Genomic DNA, 24923 nt, shown 5'->3' on the forward strand with positions numbered 1-24923 from the left:
TCCCCCAAAAAATTCTTTTTTTTAAAAACCAAAAAACTTTAACAGTCTGCAAGTCTCTGTATCACACAAACTTTCATAATTCCATATTGTACTGTAGATACATGTACAGTCTGAAAAAATGGAGAGACCTTTCCATACCTATCTGTGTTTCTGTCCTTCCTTTGATTTCTCTCACTTAATCTCTGTCCTTTCATGTTCTGATTTTCAGTCTGGGATAATGATAGTGAATTAAAGGCCACATAAAATGGTCTGTATTTATGTTCAAATGAGAAAAAATGGTGTGCTTGTTTCTGATTTCCACAGCAACAAGAAGGATGTGTCTTGATCATCATTAACCTGACTGAGAATGCAAAGTAGCACTTAAATTGTTCCTTCAGCCATTATGTATAACATGAGTGGTCTTCTAGACAGACAAAAAAATAAAGGGATAGTTTATATATCCAGCAGCACCTGTATCCTCAGATGTATCAAAGTCAAGTTGTCATTTCAGTGCAGAGAAATGTGAAATCCAGAGTGACCATTTAGGATGGTGCAAAAGGATGTCATGAACTAAATCTGGACAAATATGAGTGAATGTAACCTCAGATGTGTTTAGCTTTAGGATCCTTGGCTAGAGGTTTGTAATCAATGTGGAGGAAATTGAGAATGTGTTGGGTTTCATCATGTGCAGGGTGACAAGGAGGTGTGTTCAGTGAAAAGGAGGATGTTAGTGGTCAGAAACACTGGTTAATAGGAAATAGCTACCAAAAGTGAGGGCTCCTGCCCTGTGTGAGAGGAGAGGCCATGTGAAAGAGCAGTAATTGCATATCTGCCAGGAAAAATCCTCCCCACAAGGTTAGGAATGCAGGCTGGGAAGGTACAAGTTACCAGGGAACGTGCTCTTGCTGCTGCTCACAGCTTCTGTCTCCTGCAGGGAGCAGAATGAGGAGCAGGAAGATTTAGATAGAATACATTGATGCATGCAAAGGAAAGCTAGCAATGGGCTGGGAAATTAGAGGCCATCTACAACCATTTAACTTTATTAATCAGAGGTGTCAAGCACTGAGGAAGAAATTGTGTACTACAATAATATGGTTGATGGTAACCACTATTACAATTATAAAACTCTTGGAATCATGATAAATATGAACAAATACTATAACAATTTCCTTCTCTCAAAGTGAGTTACTGTGTGATTAAGTGGAGTTGTGTTTTAAATTTGAAAGAAATAAATAACTGCAAGCCAATAGGGAATAAAAATACTTCTTTTACAAAGAAAATTTATTTCAGCAGGCCTCTAAAAATGACTAATCATGTGAGCTGTGCAGTCAAGAGCAAGGGTTGTTTTGCTCTGCTGTTACTTGTAGGTAGTGAAATCTCTACTCTGAAGGTTGTTACTCGTCACTAATTCACAGAGCTCAATTCTGCTGCTCTTTTATTCTTTGGTCTGGCTAGATTGTTACAGCATCTACAAAGAGTGTGTGGTTTTTCAACACACTTTGAATAAAAACTGAGAGACCCAAGAATCCAAGCAAATTAAGTCTTGACCTCCTTTACAACTCTGACAAATGACAACCTCCTGTGGTGTGGCCTTGGACAGACACTTGGCAAATGCACCCTTGAATATTGGCTCTCCAACTTGAGTATTTGTTAACAAGAAGTGCTACTATTCACTCACACAATATTCCAGGGGCAGCATACATCTTGCATTTAATGTATAATTGAATACCAGGATGTTCTCATAATTGCTGTTCCACAGGTCTGTGTCCTGCAAGTAGATATTTAAAAATAAGATGATGGCAGCTCTCTAGCCATAATTCATTTGCTTATGCATCTATTACCATCCATAGTTCATCTAATGGCACTGATTAAGTAACCAGTTAATTAGAAAAATATAGGTTTCCAAAAAAACCCCAAGCCCAGACCTGCCAGCCCTTCTGCCCCATAGACCAATGGAAGGAGGGGGGAGCTGCCCTGGTACATCACTGGGGATTGCTCCTGTACAACTCTGATACATCTATACTGCCTGAGGATCTTACCTTCAAAATTTGTGCTTTTCCCTTCAGCAAGCTGACAAATTCCCCCATCTCCCATTTTTTAAATTTTAAGTCAGAAGGGAATGAACTTGGAGAATAGTAAGGAGAAAAGGAGGCCTGAAGACAAGAAAAGATAGAAAGGAGGGTTTCCAACAAAAACCAAAATAGCCTCTATTGTATATTTTGGCTAGTTGTTTGTATTACCCTAGGAGTGTACAAGAAATAACCGTGACAAGGTGGATATCAGTAGAAAGGTGGAAAGTTTTCCCATCCTGACACTTCTCTAGGTTTTTTACTTCTTCAGAGGAGTACTGCCACATTTGCTTAGAGGGGAAAATTTTTTACAAGTAATTGTACAGGCTGTGCTGTGTTCTGACAAGGAGAATATCCCATTTTTTCTCATAATTAGGCCCTTCTAGATATATTAATGCATCTTCTCTTTGCTAGTGTGACTTTGGATCTCAGAATTTCTTTGGTTTCTGATGTTCCTTTCCTTAGAGAATGAGGACCATTTAAAGTGTTAGTAAAGAAACAGCATCAGGTAGCCCAAGCTGCCATTTTGTGCAGTGAAACAGATTCCAGATCAAGGATTCAGTGTGTAAAGCAACCTTGCTGCTGGTCTTTGGGATGACAGTCATTAAAGACAGTGTAAAGAGATGCCCTGAGCATTACTGCTGCCATCCTTTCCCTCTGTACTCACCTACTGCTCAGTCTGCAGACTCAAACTTCACACCATTGTGTGGTTACTTTAGCAGAGCAATCTATCATCCCCACACTCTACTTTGGAATAGTCCTTTCATAGACTCTGCAAATGAAACTTTGATGAAATTCCAGATTTTTGTGAGCACTTCACCTTGCTGGACAACATTCTCTGAGCTGTTTGTGGTGAGGATCCTCCTCACTTGGTGCAAGTAGTGTGGCTGAAAAACAAAATGCTGCTGGCATCCTTGGAGACTGAGGAGGCCTCAGGGTTAGATCCATCTCATCCACTTTAAATTCAAGTCAAAACTTCATCCCATCTCAAAGTAAATTTGTTTACAAGGAGAAAACGTGAGAAGGATATCTGGCTTATTTTACTGTGGAGAGAGAGCTTGTTAAAATGGTTTTTGGAAAGAGCTGGCCTTTGTGGAGGGCGCATGCATCTTTGTGAATCAAACCTTCAGCTTTGAAATTTGGAGAGGGAGGGCAGCCCAGGATGACATAGGCGGTTGTATGAGAATGTGATTTTCTTTTGGATGTAGTTTTTCAAGGCTATTAAGTAGCTTGCATTTTTGAAAACCAACAGTTGCACATATGCATTTTTAATGATTTCTCTTTTTTTTCATTGTTCAAAATGTACTCTTTGTTTTGGTAGCAATTTGTTTAATAACAAATTTTATTGATTATTGAGTTTCTCGACTGTAGCAAAAACAGACCAAAAGAAAAGAACAAGTGGTATTTCCTTCAACAGTAATCATTCACCTCAATGGTCTATTCAGTTTTTCTCATTTCCTCCTCCCCTTTAAGGATGTAGTTCCTAGAAGTCAGGCTTTGATACTGGATCTTGTCTTCAAGATTTTGTTCTATACGGGGACTATTGGATGGTTTCGAGTAAGAAGTATGTTATTGAAGGATAAAACCAAATGAGTAGAAAATATTATGTGGAGTAAATATAAAAGATGTCTAATCTGGGATTTTTATTTGAGGCATGTGTGACTACAATACTGTATTTGTTCACAACATAACAAGGTATTATTTAATTACATTTGATCAGATGTATTCTGGCTGAGTTACAGTTGTGATTTTTCCCCTCTGCATAGGAAATAATTTTCCTTTAAGCAAACCTGGTATCAGTGTGGAAGAGCAGGAATTACTCAAATTGAGTTGGAGCACCAAAGCTGGTGTCACAGAACGAAGGTGCAAGCAGAGCATGTTTCTCTTTGATGCCAGCACACACAGGTCTGAAATGTGAGGATGAACTTACTGCCCAGGCAGCTCTGATGAGCTCCTCTTTCAGTTATTTTGTGTCTAAGGGCTGCCGCATCTGTGCTACTCTCTGAATGTGTGTCTCTTCCTCGGTACTCTTGCATAAATGTGAGGTTTGTTTCCTGGGACAGGAAGGGACCCTGATTGTAAGGAGGAGGGAGGGAGCACATTGAAGGAACCTCTGTCCAAGTGTGTCAAACACTCAGCGCATTCTCCTGCTAAGCTGAGTTTTTCCCGCTGCAGGCTGCAGTGCCAGTGGCTCACGAACACGGTACCAGTGAGATCGTTTTTGACTGGGCAATCCCTTTTGTGACTTTCCAGGTCACAGTGTCAATTAGTCAGACTGTTTGGACCGGGCACAGAAGCTTTTTCTGCTAGAAATGGAACCTCCACTTTGTCTTTTTATGTTTGGAAACCTGAATTAAGGTTCTGCTTTCTTAGAATTAAATGTTAGAAATAATCTCACTCACATCTAAGGTTAAAAAAAATATGAAGCCCAGTTTGTTATTGTGCCATTAAATACATCTTAACTGCTATCCATTCCCCCAGGTGACTAAATGAGAAGTGGAATGACTGAAATTGTAATCATAATTTGAACTTTGATTCCTTTTTTATGTATATAAGCTATAATTTTCTCTTTAGCTTTCCTCATCTCTGCTTTGTCTAATTACTGTGTCATTAGTATCCATTCTTCTTAGTTTCAAACCCCCTCTTACTAAATTTTTCATGGTATTTCTTTAAGAACACAATTTCCCACGTCTTTTAGAATTATCAGCTGAAACTGTTGTCAGTAATTAACAGATCACAAGAGCACAGTGACCTGCATGTGATACTGCAAGTATTGTGGCAACTGTTGCTGATATTCAGGATGTTTATTAATTTCCAGGACTACTTGTCTTTTCCCAGCCACTACATTTCCTTACTGAAGGCTGTGTGACCAAAAAGAACAGAATGTGAGACACATGGCCCCTAAACTGATTTGGATTATCCTGAAAGATTCTTCTTCCCAAGTGTCTTTTCTTTTCCTGTCCTATTCTGGAGGTCTTTTCTCTTTCTCCCCAAGTGGGATTTGCTCCTGGAGAAGATTTTTTGCATTTTACTTAGGAAGAAAAAAGGTTAAAGTGCTTCTGTTTGTCCTCTGCCATGATAAGAATTACACCAGAAATATGTTGGCTGTTGTAGGAAGCCAAGAATTGCCTTCTCCAAGGGGTGTTCTGGAGAGAAGCAAACCTAAACTATGGGAAAATGGCAATGAACAATATCTGTCAGTATTTAATAGGAACTGCTCCCTGACCTGCTTTTCAAACAGCCAGACCCCCCCCCCCAATCCTCTGCACCGTCTGGGAGCATCTCTCCATGATGAGGAGTGGGTTGAGATACAAGATAAGAGAGGTTTTACATGACTTTGGCACTGGCTATTTATTTCTCATGGAAGAGAAACACAAGAAAGGCCCAGAATCCTATGTTTCAGGTCCAAGCTAAGAAAGAAAATAAGCTTTGGAATAGATAAGTTTTGAAGTGAGGCAAGTAACGTGAGTTTTAGAAGGGTGACATTTTAGAAAAGACCAAATTCAGCTCCTGATAACAAATGCAGCTCCAGCTGCAGAAAGATAGCAGGTAAACAATGGGTTGATGTGCTTTCAGTTGCTGCATGTGCATGGGCCTTAACCGCTCTGAAGCCCCCTTGGTGCTGGTCACTTGGGCAGGTGACATAAATGCGTAGGATAGCTTTGTTTCTGACAACATTCACTGTGATGAGAGGGGGAGTTTCCAATCACATTAACAAAAAATGAAAAGAAATTAAAATGCAAGAACTGGCAGCACGTTATGTAGAGATCCACACAAACTGAAGCCAGGTGCCTCAGCCTTGTGGCTGCAGCTGTGCCAAAGGAAATATGGCATGTCAGTGGCTCATCCTCTGTTTTTCTGGCTGTAATGGACAGGACACAATGCATGTTTAAGTCATGGTTTCTTCCTCTCCCAAAGTGTTCCTAGTGGTTCTCTTCAGCTGTCCTTCTCCACAGCTGCCAGGGTCAGTCCTCTCCTGCGCTGAGAGAGCCCCTGGAAGTGTCCACACTTTCTTGTGGAGGAGTTTGCATTTAGTTCTTTGCTAGCCCAGTACAAGTGGCAGATTTATTAGCAAACAGTCTTTGCTGTCAGGCAGAACCATGGGCTGCCTTAATTCACTGAATGTGTCAAGAATTCAAATTGAGAGCTCTTTCTCCTGACATATTCTGAATACATGGTTCCCAGAAGTGAATTCCTACATCCTGCACAGCACAGTGTGGTGGAAAGGCAGGTATTCTGCTGTTTCTTTTAAACACTGACTCACAACTTAAATTAAAAAGTATTTTAAAGTAAAGATCATAAAGAGATGGACTAATGTACTGTAGTCTATTATTTTAAAGAAAAATTGTTTTGTGAGCAGAACCTGGTTTTAAAAATGGTTCTTTCCAGGATTTTTACCTTATATTCCCTAATATCTTACTGCCAGTTACAACCAGTTTCCTCTGGTTCTTTCATTATTCCCTGACAATCTCCCCCTTGCAGGAAGCCTATCTGCCTGCAGCATCCCCAGTTCATTTGGCTGGACAAATTGCTGTGGCTCGTTCAGAGCACATGGGTGCTGATTTGCTGGCTCTTATCTCTAAGAATGGGAAAAGATCTTTTCCCTCAGCTGAGGCAATAATTTGGATCCCTTTTCAACAGTCAACTGTTTTCATTATATTTGCAGTTGGTTTCACACCTCTAAAAGCTGTGCCTTTTTAAAAGTGGCCAGGAAGTTCAAGGATTATTAAAGGAGACAGCCATAGGAAGAGACTGCACAGATTTCCCCTTGTCAGGAAAGTGGGCAAAATAACATGACTATAAATGAATTTCGGGACAGGGGAGAATTGGTAATGCTAATCTAAAGAAGTTTGTTGTTGTGCTTTCAAAGTCAAAACTTTCAGAATTACATGTGGATTTATAATTCTTGTAGTGATTCATTGATGAGGATAAAGGTACAGTCTTTGCAAGAACTGTCAAAACTAATTTGAGTGAATAACAAGAAGTTTTTCACTTTGTATTTCTGAACATTAAGTAGTGGCTCTTTGATGCATATTTTATTTGCCAGTGGTATAGGGGAAAATTTATTTTTTAAAACTCCTAAAAAACTGAGGATCACTTTTGCAGAAAGGGGTTTTGGCAATATAGATGTATTGGTATAGTACAATGTCTTAAACTGTACCAAGGGGTGTTATATTCCCAACTGTCTATCTGCAATAGGAATATTAATATCAGGGGAAGATACAATATTTCAGTGCTGAGAAATAGGAAACCTCAACCTTTATGACTTTCTGAAAAACAAAGCAGTGATTCACAGCTTCAGAGATTAAGGCAGGAAACAGACACTGGTGCTTTTAAACCTCCTTCCAGAGCACTTGCTGGATGTAATTTCCAATAGGGGCTGATGGGTGAACCCATACAAGAAGAGCATGACTCAAAATAAATGTTTCCAAGCAGATAAAACAACTGGCAATGCCCCACAATCCCATTAGCTCCAGGGACAGCACTCAAAATCCTTTCAAGAAAAAATGTCTATTGCCACAAAATATTATCAAATGGAACGGATCCCCTTTATTACATAGAAAAGATGAAGTAACCTTCTGAATATACTGTATTAAACAAAAAAAAGGTTGAAATTCATAAAGTGAAAAATTATGAGCTTGGGTTTTTATAAGATTTGAAAGGTCAGGAGGGTAAGCAGATGGCTAGCTGTAGAATTTATTACACTTTTAGCAATTGTTTTGATGTTCCAGGTGAAACCTTGCAAGCTTATGAGGCTGTAAAATTCTATGACCCTGCTTTAAAGTGAGGATTATGCTCATAATATGCATGTGATTTTAGAGATCAATCTATCACACATTTATTGTCTGCCAAAAACTCACGGGATTCAGTGTGATTAATATCTTGAGGTACAATTTTTACTGTTCTGCAATAGTGCATCCCTTTTTCTGTCCATTTTGTATTTTTTTTCTTTATGAAAGTAATACAACCTAGCTTATGATAATGAAATGATACTCTGGTAGTGCTGTGTGACTTTCCAGTAACCTTTCAGTGCTCAAAAATGCCCTGATTTTACAAGGCATGTAAAAAGTTCAGTGATGGTTGTTACACAGAATTTCTCAGGTACACCAAGCTACCCTTAGCAGTATTAATAATGAAAAAAATTGTAAAAATTTCCTGGTTTCCTATCTGAGTTTAAAAGCATAAATGCTTTGTTTTTGCCTGGAAGAAGGTGTTAAATTTTTTTTCTAAGACAGTTAATGTGGTTTAATTTCCTATGATAATAAAGACAGGGAAATTATCAGTGGCTTCCAACTAATGCAGCTCACTGTTGGGTTCAGGCTCCTGTCAGGAGAATACTGACCAAGAACAACAGGTGGGACAAACAAGGAGATCAGTATTTTCAATATTTTATTAAACCTGGGAAAGAAGATACTCTTTCAGGATTCCCCAACTCTTGAAAGAAATGGCAAGAGCTGTATTTTTTCCTCAGTTGAAAAGGCATGCAAGTTTCACATGCCAGTAGCTCCTTTTATGCATGTACCCATCTCCAAGTCTGTGGAGAGGCCTTACTGCCCTGTTTATGAATTCAGCCAGCAGCTGGATTAATTCATTTGTTGCCAGGATGATCTTTAATTTGTTTGTTGTGGGTTTGGGCGCTGATTGCTGAGCTCAGTTTTGGGTTGTACTGCTAGTACCCTGCTCTGTGTTAATGCACAGCCACTAGCAGGGCTCTGCCTTGGGCCCAGTGCTCTTCAACATCCCATGAACAACCTGCATGCAGGACTTGAAGGGATATTAAGCAAGTTTGCAAAGAATACAAGACTGGGAGGAGCTGTTGGCTCCCCCAAAGGCAGATAAGGCCCTGCAGAGAGGCCTCAACACACAAGAGAGATGGGCTATCACCAACCATGTCAAGTTTAGCAAAGGAAAGTGATGGATTCTGTGCTGGAATGGGACAGGCCTGGATGTACAGACAGACAGGGGAATGAGGCTGGAGAGCAGATGGGGAAAGGGACCTGGAGGTCTTCATCTGTGGCAAGTTGAACATGAGCCAGCAGTATCCTGGCAGCCAGGAGGGCCAAGTGTGTCCCGGGGCCATCAGGCACAGCATGGCCAGGCAGGCAAGGAGGGATTGTCCCACTCTGCTCTGAGCTGGGGTGGCCTGGCCTCAAATGAGCCCTGTCAGTTTTGGGTGCCGCAATGTAATAAAGATTTTAAACTACTAAAAAGCATCCACAGGAGTGACATGAAGGCATGAGAATGGTGAAAAGTCCTGAGGGAAGCTGTGTGGGGAGCAGCTGAGGTCACTTGGTCTGTTCAGCATGGAGGAGGCTGAGGGGAAACCCCATTGCTGTTAAAACTTCCTCGTGAGGGGAAGAGGAGCGGCAGGCACTGATCTCTGCTCTGTGGTGACAGTGACAGGACCCAGGGGGATGGCCTGGAGCTGTGTCAGGGAGTTTTAGGCTGGATGTTCCTCACCCACAGTGTGGCTGGGCACTGGAAATCCCCAGGGAAGCTGTCAAAGGACCAAGCCTGGCACAGCTCAAGAAGCATTTGGACAATGCTCTCAGGCCCAGGATGTGACTCTTGGGCTTGTCCTGCCTCCAGGGCTGGGAGCTGGATGCTGATGATCCTTATTGGTCCCTTCCACATCTGCCTCTTCTGTTATTCCATTCTTTGATAGTGATTTCAAGTGTGTTACCTAAGGTGAGTTATCAGTAATAACTAGATTTCTACTCATATTTATTGTTTTTATCTGTATGGCTTCAGAATCAGTGTCCAAGAACTGAATCTAAAGGGTTGCTATTTAAATAATTCCACCCTGCCAGAATTTTCCACAGGCAGAATCTCTCTGTCTTCAGTTCAGCACCTTTGTGTTGACTGGAGTTGCTGCACAGTTTCTGCACAAAAATGAGCAGTTAACTAAATGCTAATTAAAAGCAGCATGTCAGTTTATTGTGCTCAGTAGGTGCAGTCACAAAAGAACATGAACCTGAATTAATTTTTTTATCCCTTTTTATTCCCTTAGACCCCAGGAGGCTTGAGGGGAAAAGCCTATTAAGATAACGCAAACGAAATGTTGAGATGGGCCTAAGAAGTTTCCAACCTTATGAAATACTTCCCTAGAGCCTCCCCATACCTACACAGTAGCTCCTCTGCCTGTCAGATCTGAAACTTAAAATCTGTCTCAGGCTCCCCTTGGTCCTGGTGCCACCAGCCAGCTCTGGGCATGGTCCTGTGGGGTTTGTTGGTGCTCCTGAGCCCTCAAGGCACTGGGCAGCTCACAGAAGGAATCCATTTTTCCATGCTGATTAATCCTACAGCCCTGATGCAAAGTCTGCTGTGTTCACTGAGGGTTTACATTTCAGTTTGATAACCTTTAGTTTAAGGTTTAAGGTATGAGATAGAAGAAGATAACAAGGGCAGGATGAAAGGTAGATGAGGTAGAGGAGTGTGAAAAGACCTAAAATATGAGAAGTTCATCTCACACACAGACCAATTTCAGTTGGTTTCTCTTGGGCTGCCATGTAATGCCTTGAGTGCCAAGCTCCACAATTAAAGCAAAGAAAAGTCTGGTTATTGCTGCCAGCATTTAAAACTGAATCCATGAATCACAGACAGACCTTCAATGGCTTGTTGGAGCCATACCCATTTGCTGCTGCAGAAATTGAGGGCTCACATAATCATAGATGCATTTTTTTTTTTAATGCTTCCAGCACCAGAGAAGAGGAAGGATTTTCCTGTGGTTTTTAGTATAAAAGAAATATTCTTTTAAATATTTAGTAAGTGCTGAATGTTTGCTGCCTCCTCTGTTTCAGTGAAGCATTTTAAACCCAGCTGCATTCCTTGAGGCATTTTGTTAGCCCCTGGTAACTGAGGTGTGCATGGTTGAGCTGATTGACCATGGTGTAGTACATGACTTTCATGAAGCCTTCCACTCTGTAGGTCTTTCCCATCACACTCTTGATTTGGGCCCTTCCTTGGTTGTTCAGGTTGTGTAGCCTTATTAATGTCTGATGACCACCTTCCAAGTTAGCAGAAAATTAACTTTATGCTGGAATCCAGCATAGTGTCAGTGAGAAACTTTTTCATCAGCTTTCTCCTAACTCCTTTACCTCCTACTTTGGCATCAGGATGATGGGGTAGAAGAGCCCTTACTTCAAAGGAAATACTGGAGAACATACTGAAAACATCAGTTACTCAGAGGATACAGAAATATTTCTTATAAGCAGTAATAACTTTACTAAAAAGTCTTTAGGCAACGAAAGAACATTGAGAGACATATTTACTACAGGGGTCAATCTCTCTACTTTTTTTTTTTTTTTGTAAATATGTGGTTTGTTTCTCTGTCCCTCTAGTCCTCCAAAGAGTATAAGGCAGAAAGCAAAAGATTAAGTTCAGTTTTGGCTCAAGGAAAGTCCCTAACCTGCCAGATTGGTAATCTCTCTAAGAGAGCTTTAGGCTGAGGTAGTCTGGAAGGCTGGAAAGCTCAGTTTCACCACAGCACAAGGGAATTCCAGGCATTTTCCACATCTTTGTAGTAAAATTACAAATAGGGTGCTAGGGCGTATGTCAGTGTACAAGGGGAAGGCTGACAAGACTGGAAATTAATAGAAAATATGCAAGCATAATGCATTGCCACACATCCTTCCCCACACAACCGTTACATTGTGCTATACCAGGCTTTTGTCAGATCATTTGGCTCTTTCTTTTATTGTTCTTTCTTCCAGCTCTTCATTTCATCTGGCTGAGCAGAAAAAATCAGACCTTCGTGAGAGGCCATGCTATCTTCGGCTTTACCAGCTTCAAGAAAAATTTTTAGTCTTTTGATAATCTAATTGTGTAAGGCTAACTGTTTTTAATTGTCCCAGTTATTTTCTTCTAAAGCCTCAGAAAAGTTACCAGGTTTTCATGCTTTACTCAAAGCTCATAAGAAGCATGAATTCCCTCAACACCAACTAAGGGAGTTACTCCCTCAGCACCAAATCCATCCTTCCAGCTTCAGTCACTTTGTGAATGGGATTATCTTCTAAAAGCTTCTGAGCCAGTTTCCTTCTCTAGCATTCAGAATGCCCCCACTTTGCTTGTGCAAGTTAAGGTTCCCTTGACACTTCCATGTCCTTTCCATCCGACTTCTACTTGATCCCTTCCCCAGCAAAGTACTTTAATATACTAAGAATGCAGTGGTTATACTCAATTAAACCACTGGCTTGGTTCATCCCTCAATATCTTAGGCTGTGTGTAAGCTGTTACTGAATGCATAAAATATTATCCATTGAATTACTACTGGTCACCTGTGGTGTTTTAGTGCATAAAAGGATCTCTTCAGCTGCACAAGCTGTTGTTGTAGCAGGTTGAGAAAAATCAATGGGCTCATTCCCATCAGATAGCCTAAATCCCTTCCTGATAAATGCAGCTTCTCACAGAATGCCAGCAATCTGCAATGATTCAGGACCACGTGAACAGAAATGAGCTTAGCCACAAGTCTGTGACAGAGGCTTGAAAAGACATGTCATGAACTTTTGCTCTGAAATTGTAAATCTCTTTCAACTGTAGGAGATTCCCCACCACCTATCATTTCTTATTTCTTTTTTGTTAGATGGTCCTGACAAGGAGAGAAGCACAGGCCTGACTTTATTGCACGACCATGCCAAGCCCTCTGGGATCTCCCATTATTGAGGAAGGTTTTTTAATATAGGTAGGAAATTAACTTTCTAGTTGTTCCTTTTAAAATACATGCTAGACAGTGACCAATACAGCTCTTCAACAGGTCAACATATATAAATGAGTTTGAGGAAATAATCTCAAAGAAAGGTGTCCATTAAGGCCTGTATAGCATCTGTGTATACACTGTGCAGAGCAGACCCCACTCCCTGGTGCTGCCAGGAAGTCTCTTCTGCCTGTGTGTACCAGGGCCCTCTTTTCCACCCAAGTGCTTTTATCTTCAAAACTCTCCAGGCATCTCAATGCACATTCCAGATCCCCTGTGGGACAGGAACTGACTGCTGGAAATGTCTGGAGTGGTTTCAGCTGGGTGGAAATGAAGTGTGAAAACATGAAGAAAGCCCATGTTGTTGTTCGCGTGAATTGATTTTCTGTATTTGATATTAGCGACTTGCCTCTTATGTTTGTAGTGAGTTTTCTATTGAAAATTACAAATGCTGTTAACTGGTGAAATCATCTCATGAAACCTAAAATATTGATAATTCTTAACAGAATTTTTAATTCTTAGTAGGAGCATATATGGTCACATTAATACCTCACATTGTGGCACTTGTTAAGTTTGTTTTCACTGCCCATTTGGAGTACGTGTAGCTTGATTATTAGACAAAATATGAAACTTTCCTGATTTCTCTAGAATTAGGCTTTAGTGGACCCCAAATGTGGGATGGCCAAGTACAGATTAGATAAGTTATCTCAACTTTAACTCCTTGACACTTTTGGCAGTATTGCTCAAATCAGTAATAGAAGTATGTTAGGATCATGCCTAAACTGAACTAATAAATAACTCTCCAAGCTGTTATGGTTTCTCAGTATCCACAGTTTTAGCAGCATATACAAATTTTAAGCTCTTCTGTCTTAAGAGTAACTGAAAAGAAATTTATCTGTCTGTGCAGTAGTACAGTTCCATCACAAAACCTGATCTGTGTCCCTTAAACTTCATTATATAATCCTTATGTTGTAAGTTAGTACCTTGAGCAGGCAGGAGCTCATACTTGCCTTTCAAGAAGGTCTGTTTAGCTCTGTCAGTCTTCATAAACAGCCACAAGGCTTCCATTTGTGTTGTTAAGTTTGATTTCATTGAGGACTCTCTGAAAGATTAAAAAAAATTGGAATTTTTTGATTTCTCAAGGAATAAACAATAAGATTGTTTTCTAAAAAATGGACTGGGATCAATTTAGTTTTCAAAATTTGAATACTTATTTTAATGCCTTATCAAATACTTTAATAAATAGCCCAAATATTAGCATTAATATGGAGTTTTTTCTTGTGAAATTTTCTTGGAACTTATTTGAGACAAGGTACAATAACTGTACTAGACTTTAATCCCACAGATTTTTACCATATATCACTCCTTGAGCATTGTGTGTGTTCTTTTGTAAAGCAATCTGGTTTAGATATATTGTCAACATTTATATAAAAGTGTTAGTGGAGATAAGGGACATTATTGATGATAAAGTGGTTTTGCTATATTGTTCAGTAAAATTACTTGAGGCTATCTTTGCAAAGATGCACCTTAGAGCCTTTGTGATTCTCTCCTCACAAAAAGGGCCATGACGACAAAACAGGAAAAAAGATCAAAATATCATCCAATATTAGAAGATCTGTATTAAAATTAGTAACAGTTCTCCTCAAGCCAAGTGTCATGGTTTGACCCGGAAGGAGTGGGAATTCTGGGAAGCTGTGGTCAAACCAATGAAGGTTTTGAGTTTCATACTGACACCTGGTGTAGCCAGTGGGGTTTGGACACACCTCCGAGAATACACAGGGGTTAAAAGCAGGGCACTGCCCTGGCATTTCCTCTTTTTGGACCTCGCGGCCGAGGAGTTCAGACCTCTCTCCCTCGCCCGGCCCGCTGCTGCTGGGCGGGGGAGGGGCCAGCCATGCGGTGAGGCCTGGGGGGCCTGGACAGAGATGGTGTTGAGGGGGCTTCGAGGATGGAAGGGTGGGGGAGCCCCAAGAGACATCGGGCAGCCAGCCACCCCCCCCCCCCCCCCCCCCCCCCCCCTTCCCCCCCCCTCAGGAGAGCAGGAGAGCAGCCAGCGAGAAGGGGGAGGAGGACTGCCCGGCCGCAGCGGCAGCGTGTGGGCAGCGTGCGTGGGAGCCGTCCGACAGACAGAGACTGAAAACTTTTAACCCTTTCTTGCATGATTGGGGCCTTACAAAAATGCTAATCCTCCTCGAAGCTGAATGAGAAGGGAGATGAGAGATGAAATGAGATAAAGACTTTGGCCCGGAGATTGTGGAGATGATTGGATGGGGAGAGATGATTTGGAGTGGCCTTTTAGCTGGACTTTTCTTGTAGCCATGGACTCAGTTGTTCCTGTGACACAGACTGCATTTAGGGGGAGGCAGTGCCTCAAACCCAGGAGGGTTCATTTGTGAGGACCCCCCGGCCCCAGGGGGTTGGAAATATATGGGGGGGGCAGTTGTCCCAAAAGCAGAGACTGTGCCTTTTTGGAGTGAGACAAGGCATCCTTGAAAGACCACCCTAAAAGCAGCTCTGGCCATGTCTCGGTGGTGAGAGCACTGAGCATGGAAGGAACGTGTCACAAGCGGCAAATGGACTTTCCGGGCGGTGCCGGAGTGACAGGGAAGCACACGAGGGTCTCAGTGTGTCTCCACGAGAAGCCTATGGAACAAGAAGGACTCCGTTTCCTCTTCATGAACTGCAGTTTGAGTATACTAACGTGTGGGGCCAAGGCTGAGCAGTTGGTATTTTTGAGAGAATGTATTGGATTGGGAAAGTCAGGGAGTGGGGAGGAGGAAAAGTGGTTTTTGTAAGGTTTTCAATTTTTTTTTCCTTTTCCTTATAGTCTTTCCTATTTTTTCCTGTAGTTTTAGGTAATAAAGTGTTATTTATGTTTAAGTTGGAGCCTGTTTTGCTTATTCCTGGTCACATCTCACAGCAGACACCAGGGTGGGGCATTTTCATGGGGGCACTGGCTCTGTGCCAGGCTCAAACCATGACACCAAGCATGTAATGGCACATCTGGAGAGTGCAAAGGGCTTTCAGAGACTGTCTAATCGTATCTTCAATGGTCTGATTGATGCTGCCTGCAGACACAATGTCGAGGGCTATGAAAGGAGTAATTGCAGAGTTTCTATTTGTCACAATATTCCTTGATGGGATTTCTGATGTTAGTAATTTGTCACAGTGGTTCATTGTCTTGCTGGATGTCAAACAAAATGGAGATGCCAGAGAGCTGATGATTTGCTTTCAGAGAGTCGGTGTCAGGAGTGTGGGAGCAGAGCTGTGATGAATATTGGGGTGGCTGGGAAAGGGCAGTGTGTGGCAGGGCTCTGGCTGTAGGGAGAGGAAATGGGTGGTTCAGGGGAGAATTAATGGGTGCTGGCTTTCTGTTGTAACTACAACACCCCTATTCAGGCTCCTATTACCCCCTGAGATTTCACTTCCCAAGTACTTGAGGGTGATGCTCTTTCCAGCTAAATAGCACACATTATGAATCTTCTCAATGTCTGCCTGGGAGTGTGATTTACAGTCTTGTCGTGGTGTTTTCCCCTCAGCTTGCACACTATGGGGAAAGGTGTCTGAGACATTTCACCACAACACTGTATCACTCAAAAAAAAAAAGTCTTTTCAGGCTGGTGCCTTCCTATGATGGAGTAAAACTAATATAATCTCTGGAAGCTGCAGAATGGGCTGACCTTAGTGGTGGGGACCTTCAGGGTGCCCAGGACAAGTCTTCTCTGCCACCAAAAGCCCTTACAATTTATCTTTTGCTACCTGGTCTTTCCCTCTGCCTTGCCCAGTGAGGTGTATAGTGGGGATAATAATATTTTCTTCCTTGCTTTGTCTTTGTATATCCTATTTTTGTTACAAACTCTTTAAGCCATGGACAAATTCTTACTGTACAAATATGTATTGCCTATTATAGACAGAACGTAACCTTGATGGGAGGGATTTTAACCTTCATGGAAGTTAAGATTCATTTATGAAATAATAATAAATAGTATTTTTTTTTCTTTGGGTGATATTCTGTATGGATTTAACACAATGTAAAAATATAGCGGAGAATCTATGAACAGAGCTGGAAGCAAAATCCTGGCATTTCTCAAACTGTTCTGTTAGGTTTATTTTATTGTTATTCTTGAACAGATCATGCATAAATAAATGATAGGAAGAGTCAGTGATCTGCTCTGGAGAAAGACAACTCTGCCTCCTGTCGTATCAGAGCATGGAAAAACAACCTAGAGATTAGACATGTCATTGATGGCAAGTTCCAGGCATAAGCTGCTCTAATCACTCTAGGAGAAAAACAAACCAACACAAATGGACACAGCAGAGAGAGCTGACTGTCAAGACACATCTCAGTGAAGTGCCTATGCAGGCTCAGGGTGTGTAAATAAATAGGCAGAAAGGAAAATAGTGCAGTGGTAAAAATAAACACAGTACAAAAAGTTCATGTTATTAGTTGAGCCCTGCTAGAAGAGTTGGAAGCTGAAAAATTTGGCTACTGAGTCAGCTAATTGCCAAATAGAATGGACCACATGAGCAAAGGTGTGGTTAAATCACTATTTTGGGTTGATTCAGGTTTTTCTGACCATAAAAAGGTAAATACAGGAATACTGAGGATGAGGCCTGAAACAAAGGTCATTGCTATCTGGATAAGTTTGGTACACCATGTGTACCATCCATGCTTTTATTCTTGGAGATACCTATTTTTATTCTCAGGTTGCACATTAGTCACTGGGGAGTCTTTAATGGCCCTGGTGCTGTGGCTTGGTGACTGAGGAATGGTTCCTGCTCTGCCTTCACAGCCCCCACTGCTGCAGAGGGGCTGGGAGTGCAGAGTGCAGATGCAACTCTGTCAGCTCAGTCCTGGGGGTGCATCTGCAGGGGATTATCTCAGAAACACATTGGTGTGTCAGGTGCAACAGAGCATGTGCCTGCAGCTCACAGGCAAGAAGAGGGCACTGTGGGGAGGGAGGTGTGCTATAAGACAAATGGCTAAACTGATTTTCCAGACCCCTCTGGCTCTCAGCCATACATACCAGGGCCCCCACTCCCCATCCCTCAGGGATGCTCTGCCTGCAGCCTTTCTGTAGCTCACGTGTGAATGTTGCATAAAAATACCCAGGGACATGTGGAGCTAGACAGATGTGGAGAAGGGAAGATTGATAAGTTGTGAAAAAGACAGCAAGGATTTTGAGAGAAGCTTCTGAAATAAGAAATGAGATAGAAAAGGAGAGCAAAGCAAGCCAAACAACACTGCAGAGACAAAATAAAAAGTTAAGATCGTGGTAGAGGCAGAGAGAAACAAGAGAGGCATACACAGGAGGAAATTTGTGACTCAGGAGTGAGCCATGGTCTGTCACAGGCACGTAAAGGCAAGAGCAAATGCATGAGGGGAAAATACCAAGATGACAAGAGTGAATAGGACATGCTGAGCAGGGGTGTTCTGACTACCCAGCAACTGTGTTATTTCATTGCTAAGTGGGTCTTATCAGGGTAAATACTTTCTGTCAAATCCATTTTTGGCCAAATTTGATTAGCTCTTAGAATGTGTAGAAATATAAATGGCTGAATGCACCAGGAAAGTGAGGGTGACAGTTTAAAAACATTACAGACTATTTCTTTCTATTGTTCATACAGCTCAAAGTACTAATTTCTGAAAAAGACACATTTCAGTTAGTCATTAGAAAGCTGAATACTGATATTATGTCCTCATTCTACTGTTTTCTATTTCAGGAAGTATGGCTAGACTTTTCTGTTGGGTAGAAGTATATATGAGGCCAATGCTCTTTTTTCTAAGATCTCTGTAGAACCTTTTCTAGAGGCTTCCTCCTTACAAGGCACAGATCCTGCAGTACCTTGAATGTTCCCCATGGACCTTTGACACTCACTGGGGTTATATTCATGCTTAATTGAAAACAAACTTCAATGTCTTAAAAGGAATTTCACCCACAAAGTTAATGCTTATAATTTTTTTTATCAAATTACTTATTTCATTATTTTCAAATCTGAGTCTTCAAGGAGATATGAAATACTTGCATACAACAGCAAATACCAGTTCTGAGCTTGCCTCCTCTCTCAGAGATAATTAACTCGAAGAAAGGTGAAATCTTTTGTGTGTGTGTGTTCATGGTGCAGCTCCTTGTTATTCCAGCCTCTCCACATGCCCTGAATTATGTAAGACATCTTTGTCCAAATGCATTTCTAAGTTTCATAACAGGCAGATAGTAGTAGTTAATGATATCACTATAATGGATCATTATTTTTTAGTGCTAAGCGCCTGTAATTCTACATTTTCTGTCTTTCACACCTGTAATCTAGAGGGGGGGAAAAAATGGGTTGGATTAACCTAGAGGGTGAGAGAAAATTTTGTGCCAGGCTGTCACATACTGCAGCGCCATCTAACCAGACAGTGATAAAACTGAATAGCCTTATCTATAAATCACAATAAAGCTTGACACAATTCACCTCTGCCTTCAAAGCCTTAGGAGTGGGTAGATTTTCCTATTAGAAACAAGCCCAAAATGTGTTTATCAGAAACATCTGAGATCTGGGAGAAGTAGAAATGTATCATCAGAGGAGTTTTTGCTGGAATACAGGAAAAACATCTATCTCTGATTCTTACCTTGTAATAACAGAAACAAAAGCAAAACTGGGGGGTTTTGTGGAGCCATGGATTTCTAACAGAGCAAGTTCCCATCTGTACAGGACACCATTCCCAGTGGCTCCTGCCCAGAGCAGCCAAGGTGGGAAATATGGTCTGGTGTTAGAGCTGCTTCCCTTTCTGGAGGTCTTGGGAGCCTCCTTTGTGTGCCGGGTTGACCCCAACAAATCCAGACAGTGCAAAAACAACCCCAGGGTAAAGTAAGGAAACAATCCCTCAAAGGCTAGGTTGAGAAATTGCCCATGGAATTGTGTTTCCAGCAATGGAAGCTAGAGATTTTATCATCAATCTGCCTCAGAAACCTGTGCAACTCTTTATCTCTGACAAAGTTATAATTTTTGGGCACAATTTCCCCTGTGCATCCCTAGATGCCTGTCCTTTGTGCTCACTTCCTGCTCTCCTGCTGGCTGCATCCTAGCTCAAGGACATGGTAAGCAGCCTGTGCTTCTCCCCTGGTGTGTCCCAGGCCTGGCTGAGGATTGGCAGCAGCACTGACCATAAAAAGGGAGGGATTATTGTAGAAGAAAGGGTGGATAACTTTGAAGATCATTCTACTGAGCTGCAGTGCAGGGTTTTTTTTGCTGTGAGAGGTTTTTTGCCATGAGCAGGGAACAGCAATTGAAGGCAGGACAAGCTGATCAGAGCAGGATCTTATGGGATGAAACCCTGAAAAGAGACAAGTTAAATGTGGGGTAGACTGAGGGAGATTTTTATCAATAGAGGCACTGCACGATACCCTGTGGGGGGTTCATCTGCTGCACTTCTTCTGGAAGTGGAAGGATTTCTTATCAGAAAAGGGCTTCAGCCTGCCAGTGAAAGGCCTAATAGGGAATGTAATTTAATTTTTTTTGAGTTAAAAATATCAGGCACTCACAGGATCTTCTCATGGAGAGGTAACACAAGCAAGAGACAGTCACAAACTCAGACTGGGAATTAGAAAAGCATCTCCACAATAAGAACTGGTCTGAACAACCTCCTACGTGGACTAATGAGGCAAACAATAGAGTTGGTGTGGACCATGGTACATTTATGAATGTACTGACAGGAGGAGAAGGTTTTCTGAATAAGCAGAAATACAGTTCTGTTGAGTAAAGGAAACGCTGCTTTGTCTGGAGCACTACAAGCAGAAGCTGTTGGGTCAAATATCTCAGCAGTATACTGAACACCACAGAGTTTGTACCTCAGGCCAAGACCTTTCTCAGTTTTTATTATCTCTAAGTGCTGATATTTCCTTCCTGCCTGATGATGTGCTTCTATTTGCCAGTATATGCTGACTGGTAGTTTGGCCTGTTAGTTCATTATTTTTTCAAAGGTTAAACATTCTTTAGTCTTAGCACATGATATTCTTGCAAGACTGTGCTTAAAGAAAATGGGGAAACAATCCTCCACGTTCAAAGAAAGTGTCTCTGTTTGTTTGGTAATTGACTGTATTTCATCTTGAGCAGTGATATATTGATTTTCATGTGAAGTGAGCTTTCAGGTTGCCATTTAGAAAGATGAGTTTTGGCAAGGCTCCATTAGACTTCTTTGTATTATTGCTTATCCCTCAGCTGGGAGAGCAGGCAGCCTTATTCCCAAGCACAGGCAGCCTGAATCATCTCATACAGCCCCAATTCCTTTGTTCCACTTTCTTTCAGTGTGGTCCAAAGTATAATTATTTTGCTGGCCCAGTTAGGTGCTGACTCATGGGAGGTAGTTTACCCAGCATTCCCAACCTCTTCCTTTGGGTTTTTATTTTTCCCTAGAAATTATATCTACCGGCTTTACCAACTGCATTGCAGGCTGCAAAAATATTGCATATATTGCACTGGGGTTGGTGAGTGACACTGCATCCTTAGAGTTCCTGCTTTCCTGGGGAGAATACGTTAATTTGCAAAGTGTAGCCAGAGTAAAAAATTTATATATCAGGACAACATCCCTGTGATGTTTGTGTCGTTTCTGTCATTACCAGTTCTTTTATGAGAAGTATGGAGGATCTTTTCTAAAGCTTGTGTTATAGGACAACAACCAGCAAGCTATCATGTAAATGTTTGTTTTAAATTATTTTTGAACCTAAAACATCAAGATTTTGCTAATTTCTCTTTAGCAGCCATGAAATATACATTGATTTTAGACAGTAACAATCACAATAGATAGTCTACGTCGTAGACTAGATTGTGTTCCTTTTACCTTTTTTTTTTTTTTAATATTGTGTACAGTTAAAATTTATTGCCCTGGATGAAAAGTGGGAGTCTAGGGTGAGTGAGTACTCCTACTAGTGTTTTTTAATATTGCTCTGGAAAAAGTGGCATGATTGCTGTCCTGTACGCACGTAAATTTCAATAGTTTATACCATCTTAGCAGATAAAAAAGTAGCTTGACTGTCAACTGATACAGAAAATACAAGTGAGACACAGTGCCTTGAGAAAGTGGTGGAAAAAAGAAAGCCAAGATTACAGACAATGAGCAAGTCATGGACAAGTGTCTGTTCATGGTAGGGATTAGTAATTTCACTTAAATAGGGCAGACTGAAAGAGGGAAAAAGGCAAGTTATGAAATGCAGAGTCAATCTTTTGTTTATCCCAATAAAACGATTTCAGCTCTTAATTACTGATGGTATTCAAGCTCCAGATAAAGGTCATATTTAGAAAAGTGTTACAACATGCTCTGATTTTAGATGGAAATGTGATAAAGGGCATTGAAGAAGAAGAAACAACAAATAAATGCTCTTAAAAATAAAGCACTGAAGAAAATTTAGAGTTTGTATTAGAAAATGTTTAACAGAGAAAAATATCTAATTCAGAATGGGGGAGTCTACGGAGTCAAAGACAGTAGCTCTCAACTGCAGTGACTTATGCAGGCCAGGGATGACAGAAACACCTCTGAAAAAATCACTCTTCTCAGGCTTGTCCCTTGGCCAGTGAAGGAGATGGAAAATAAACAGAGTATTAGGCAAGACTTTAAGCTCATGTGGGAAAATAAAAGTAACAAGACAAGATCTCTTTACAGAAGAGATGGGCAAAGAAATTTTCCTAGGCAGGAACTGAGCAGTTCACCCTTGGCTGAGAGCAACAATGTCTGTCAGCATGAAGCATTAGCTGGACACTGCCAGCAGTGGGACTCTTTAGTAACAGCAGCAGGAGTCCATAGGAAATGTTTCAGTGAATTCCCAAATATCCTCAGGAGCAGAGCCAGCTGAACGTGTGATTAAGGCTGACTCATCAATGACTTTGCAGGACACTTGTTCACCAGCCACAAATGATCCCTGACACAAACACAGGGCTGGAGCAAAATGCTCAGTGTCCCTCACTGTGCCCACAATGCATTCCCAGGCTTTGGCATCTTTCCCCCCTTTTGAGTGTTAGAAACCACTGCTTGTTATCAAATGTAGCATTGAATGTGCCATGTATTAAATTGTGCAAATGGTTTTCACATCTTTTTTTCTGCCAGTCACAGACCAGACTATGTGCCCAATAAATTCACAGGCTGTCAGAGATGCCAGTGAGTGACTGATACATTACTAAGATTACATGAATCTAGTTTAAAAAGCTGCATGAAGACCACCTGCAGAAGATGTGAAGGGAAAGAATGTCCTCTCTTAGCAAGGTAGTAAAAGTGATGAAAGGTTGTTCCAGAAAAGAAATAATCAGGAGTGTGAAGGTCTAGTGTCAAAAGGAAAATTAAAAAGGGGCAATATGGGTGGTGGTTTAATAAATAAAAGAGTATGTGGCTTAAAAAGATAAAATAGTCTCATCAGAGGCACGCAACGAGCTGATAGGAGCTTTAGGAACATGTTGAACAGACCAAGTCCCAGAATTTATTCCTCTCAATTTTCCAGGGCTTCATGTTGTGAATGGGTAGGATTTGAGGGAGGATTGCTTTTTCTTGTGGCTCAAGGGGTATTTTGAGAAGTACTTTAGCAGTACTTTAAGAGCAGTGCTACAGTCAAACGTGCTCCCCATGCAGGGCTGATTTGTGTCATCTACTAAATGCATTTTGCTTTAATAGCACTGTAATTGCTCAGTGCTTGGGGCAAGGACTGTCGTGGTACTCATAGGTACAGCTACAGAGCAAATAAATCATGGAAATTGTCTTTCCTCCTTATTCTGTGCATTCTAAATATATTTAGTCTCCAGTCCCTAATTTTGGCAGATCTTTTCGTTATTATTTTAAATTGATCACTTTGGGGATTTGGCAGTGACTTGAAATGGTCAATAATTGTGAATACCTTTCTCATGAAAAATTACATTTTGGAACTCAATTAGCATCGTGGTGTGGTACATGTTTAAATTAGCACCTACATTCTCAAAGCTGTTTCTTTTGGAGGGATTTCCGTGGAACAAGTTCTGAAATTGGAATGAATAACTGAAAGGACAACTAAACTCATTGCTGGGTTTTCATGCAGAGAAATGTCTACTGACATATATGTGAGCAGTATCCTAAAGAGATCCTTTCAGTATCATTTGAAAGGATGTGAAAACTGTAAAAGACCTGTATTTTGTTTGGTTTTTGTGTTTGTTTTTCTGAAAGTCAGGAGATTAATATTTTGGCCATACCTGCTTGAGCAATGATGGGTAAGGGCAAATTCCTGTGGCAGAGCTGCCTGTGCTGTGGTAGCAATCAGGTAATTCCTACCTGGGTTACAAAAGTATTCTACCAGTTCAACCTGACCGAGCAGCTGAGTAACTAGAGACTAGTTGGTAAGTTCTTTTCATTATGTGTAGTAAAATGTTTAGGTCAGAAAGTGTCTCTGTTCTTTAGCCACCTGGCACAAATCACAACCCTATTTATTGATTTAGTCATACTCCATTCCAGAGCATGATGATAATATAAATATTTATTGGTTTAATTTATATCAACATTGATTTAGACCATGGTAGTAACTTGACTGTTGCACAAATTCATTTATGAAGTCACTACTGATTTAGAGCAATGTGGCTATCTCCAAAACCTGTAAATGTCCAATTATTTAACATTTATATCCAGAACTTAAAATGAAGTCAGTTTTGCATGTTCCAAACTTGTGAAAAAAGGATTTCTCTCACACACAGGCTGTATGAATCGCATATAACCCTGAAAATAACTTTTTGCTGTTGTGGTAATAAAGCGCCTCAAAATCCTGGTTCTGCAGGGTAAGTGCTGATACAAGCCTTGCTGCAGAGATACAAATGGCAATGCTGGAATAATCATTCTTGCTCATTTCCCACCCAATGGATGCAGCAGGGAGCTGAAGGGCTGGTTGGAGTGCTGCCTCCCCAAAAAGGCCAGCTCCTTCTGAAACCTGTGAATCTCCTATTAAGATGGTTTTGTAAGATGATGTCTTGTACAGCTTTCACATTGTTAGGATCATGGTTATATTCTGAACCCCCTGCAGGATGCAACACTTTGAGTGGACTAAAGCAGCTTCCAATCTTTGTCTTCCCTATCAAATTATCTTTCCAAGACAGGTAAAGCTCTGCTCTTTGCCCTTTTCAGTATGTTTACTAGCTTGGGTCTTTCATTGAAAACATTTTATTCCAGACAGTTTAAGACTCCTTTTAGGGGTGATTGT

At 41.1% G+C, this 24923-nt stretch overlaps 1 long non-coding RNA gene across 1 annotated transcript in view; it reads left to right on the forward strand.

Annotated features, from left to right (window-relative positions):
• LOC135450326 (uncharacterized) overlaps positions 1–24923 on the forward strand; it is a 62098-nt gene that overhangs the window by 31668 nt on the left and 5507 nt on the right. Inside the window, exon 2 of the long non-coding RNA XR_010441028.1 lies at positions 12631–12729. This is a non-coding gene — a long non-coding RNA (uncharacterized LOC135450326). The remainder of the gene's footprint in view (positions 1–12630; positions 12730–24923) is intronic.

Source organism: Zonotrichia leucophrys, chromosome 7 (genome assembly GCF_028769735.1).
Source record: "Zonotrichia leucophrys gambelii isolate GWCS_2022_RI chromosome 7, RI_Zleu_2.0, whole genome shotgun sequence".
NCBI lineage: Eukaryota > Metazoa > Chordata > Aves > Passeriformes > Passerellidae > Zonotrichia > Zonotrichia leucophrys.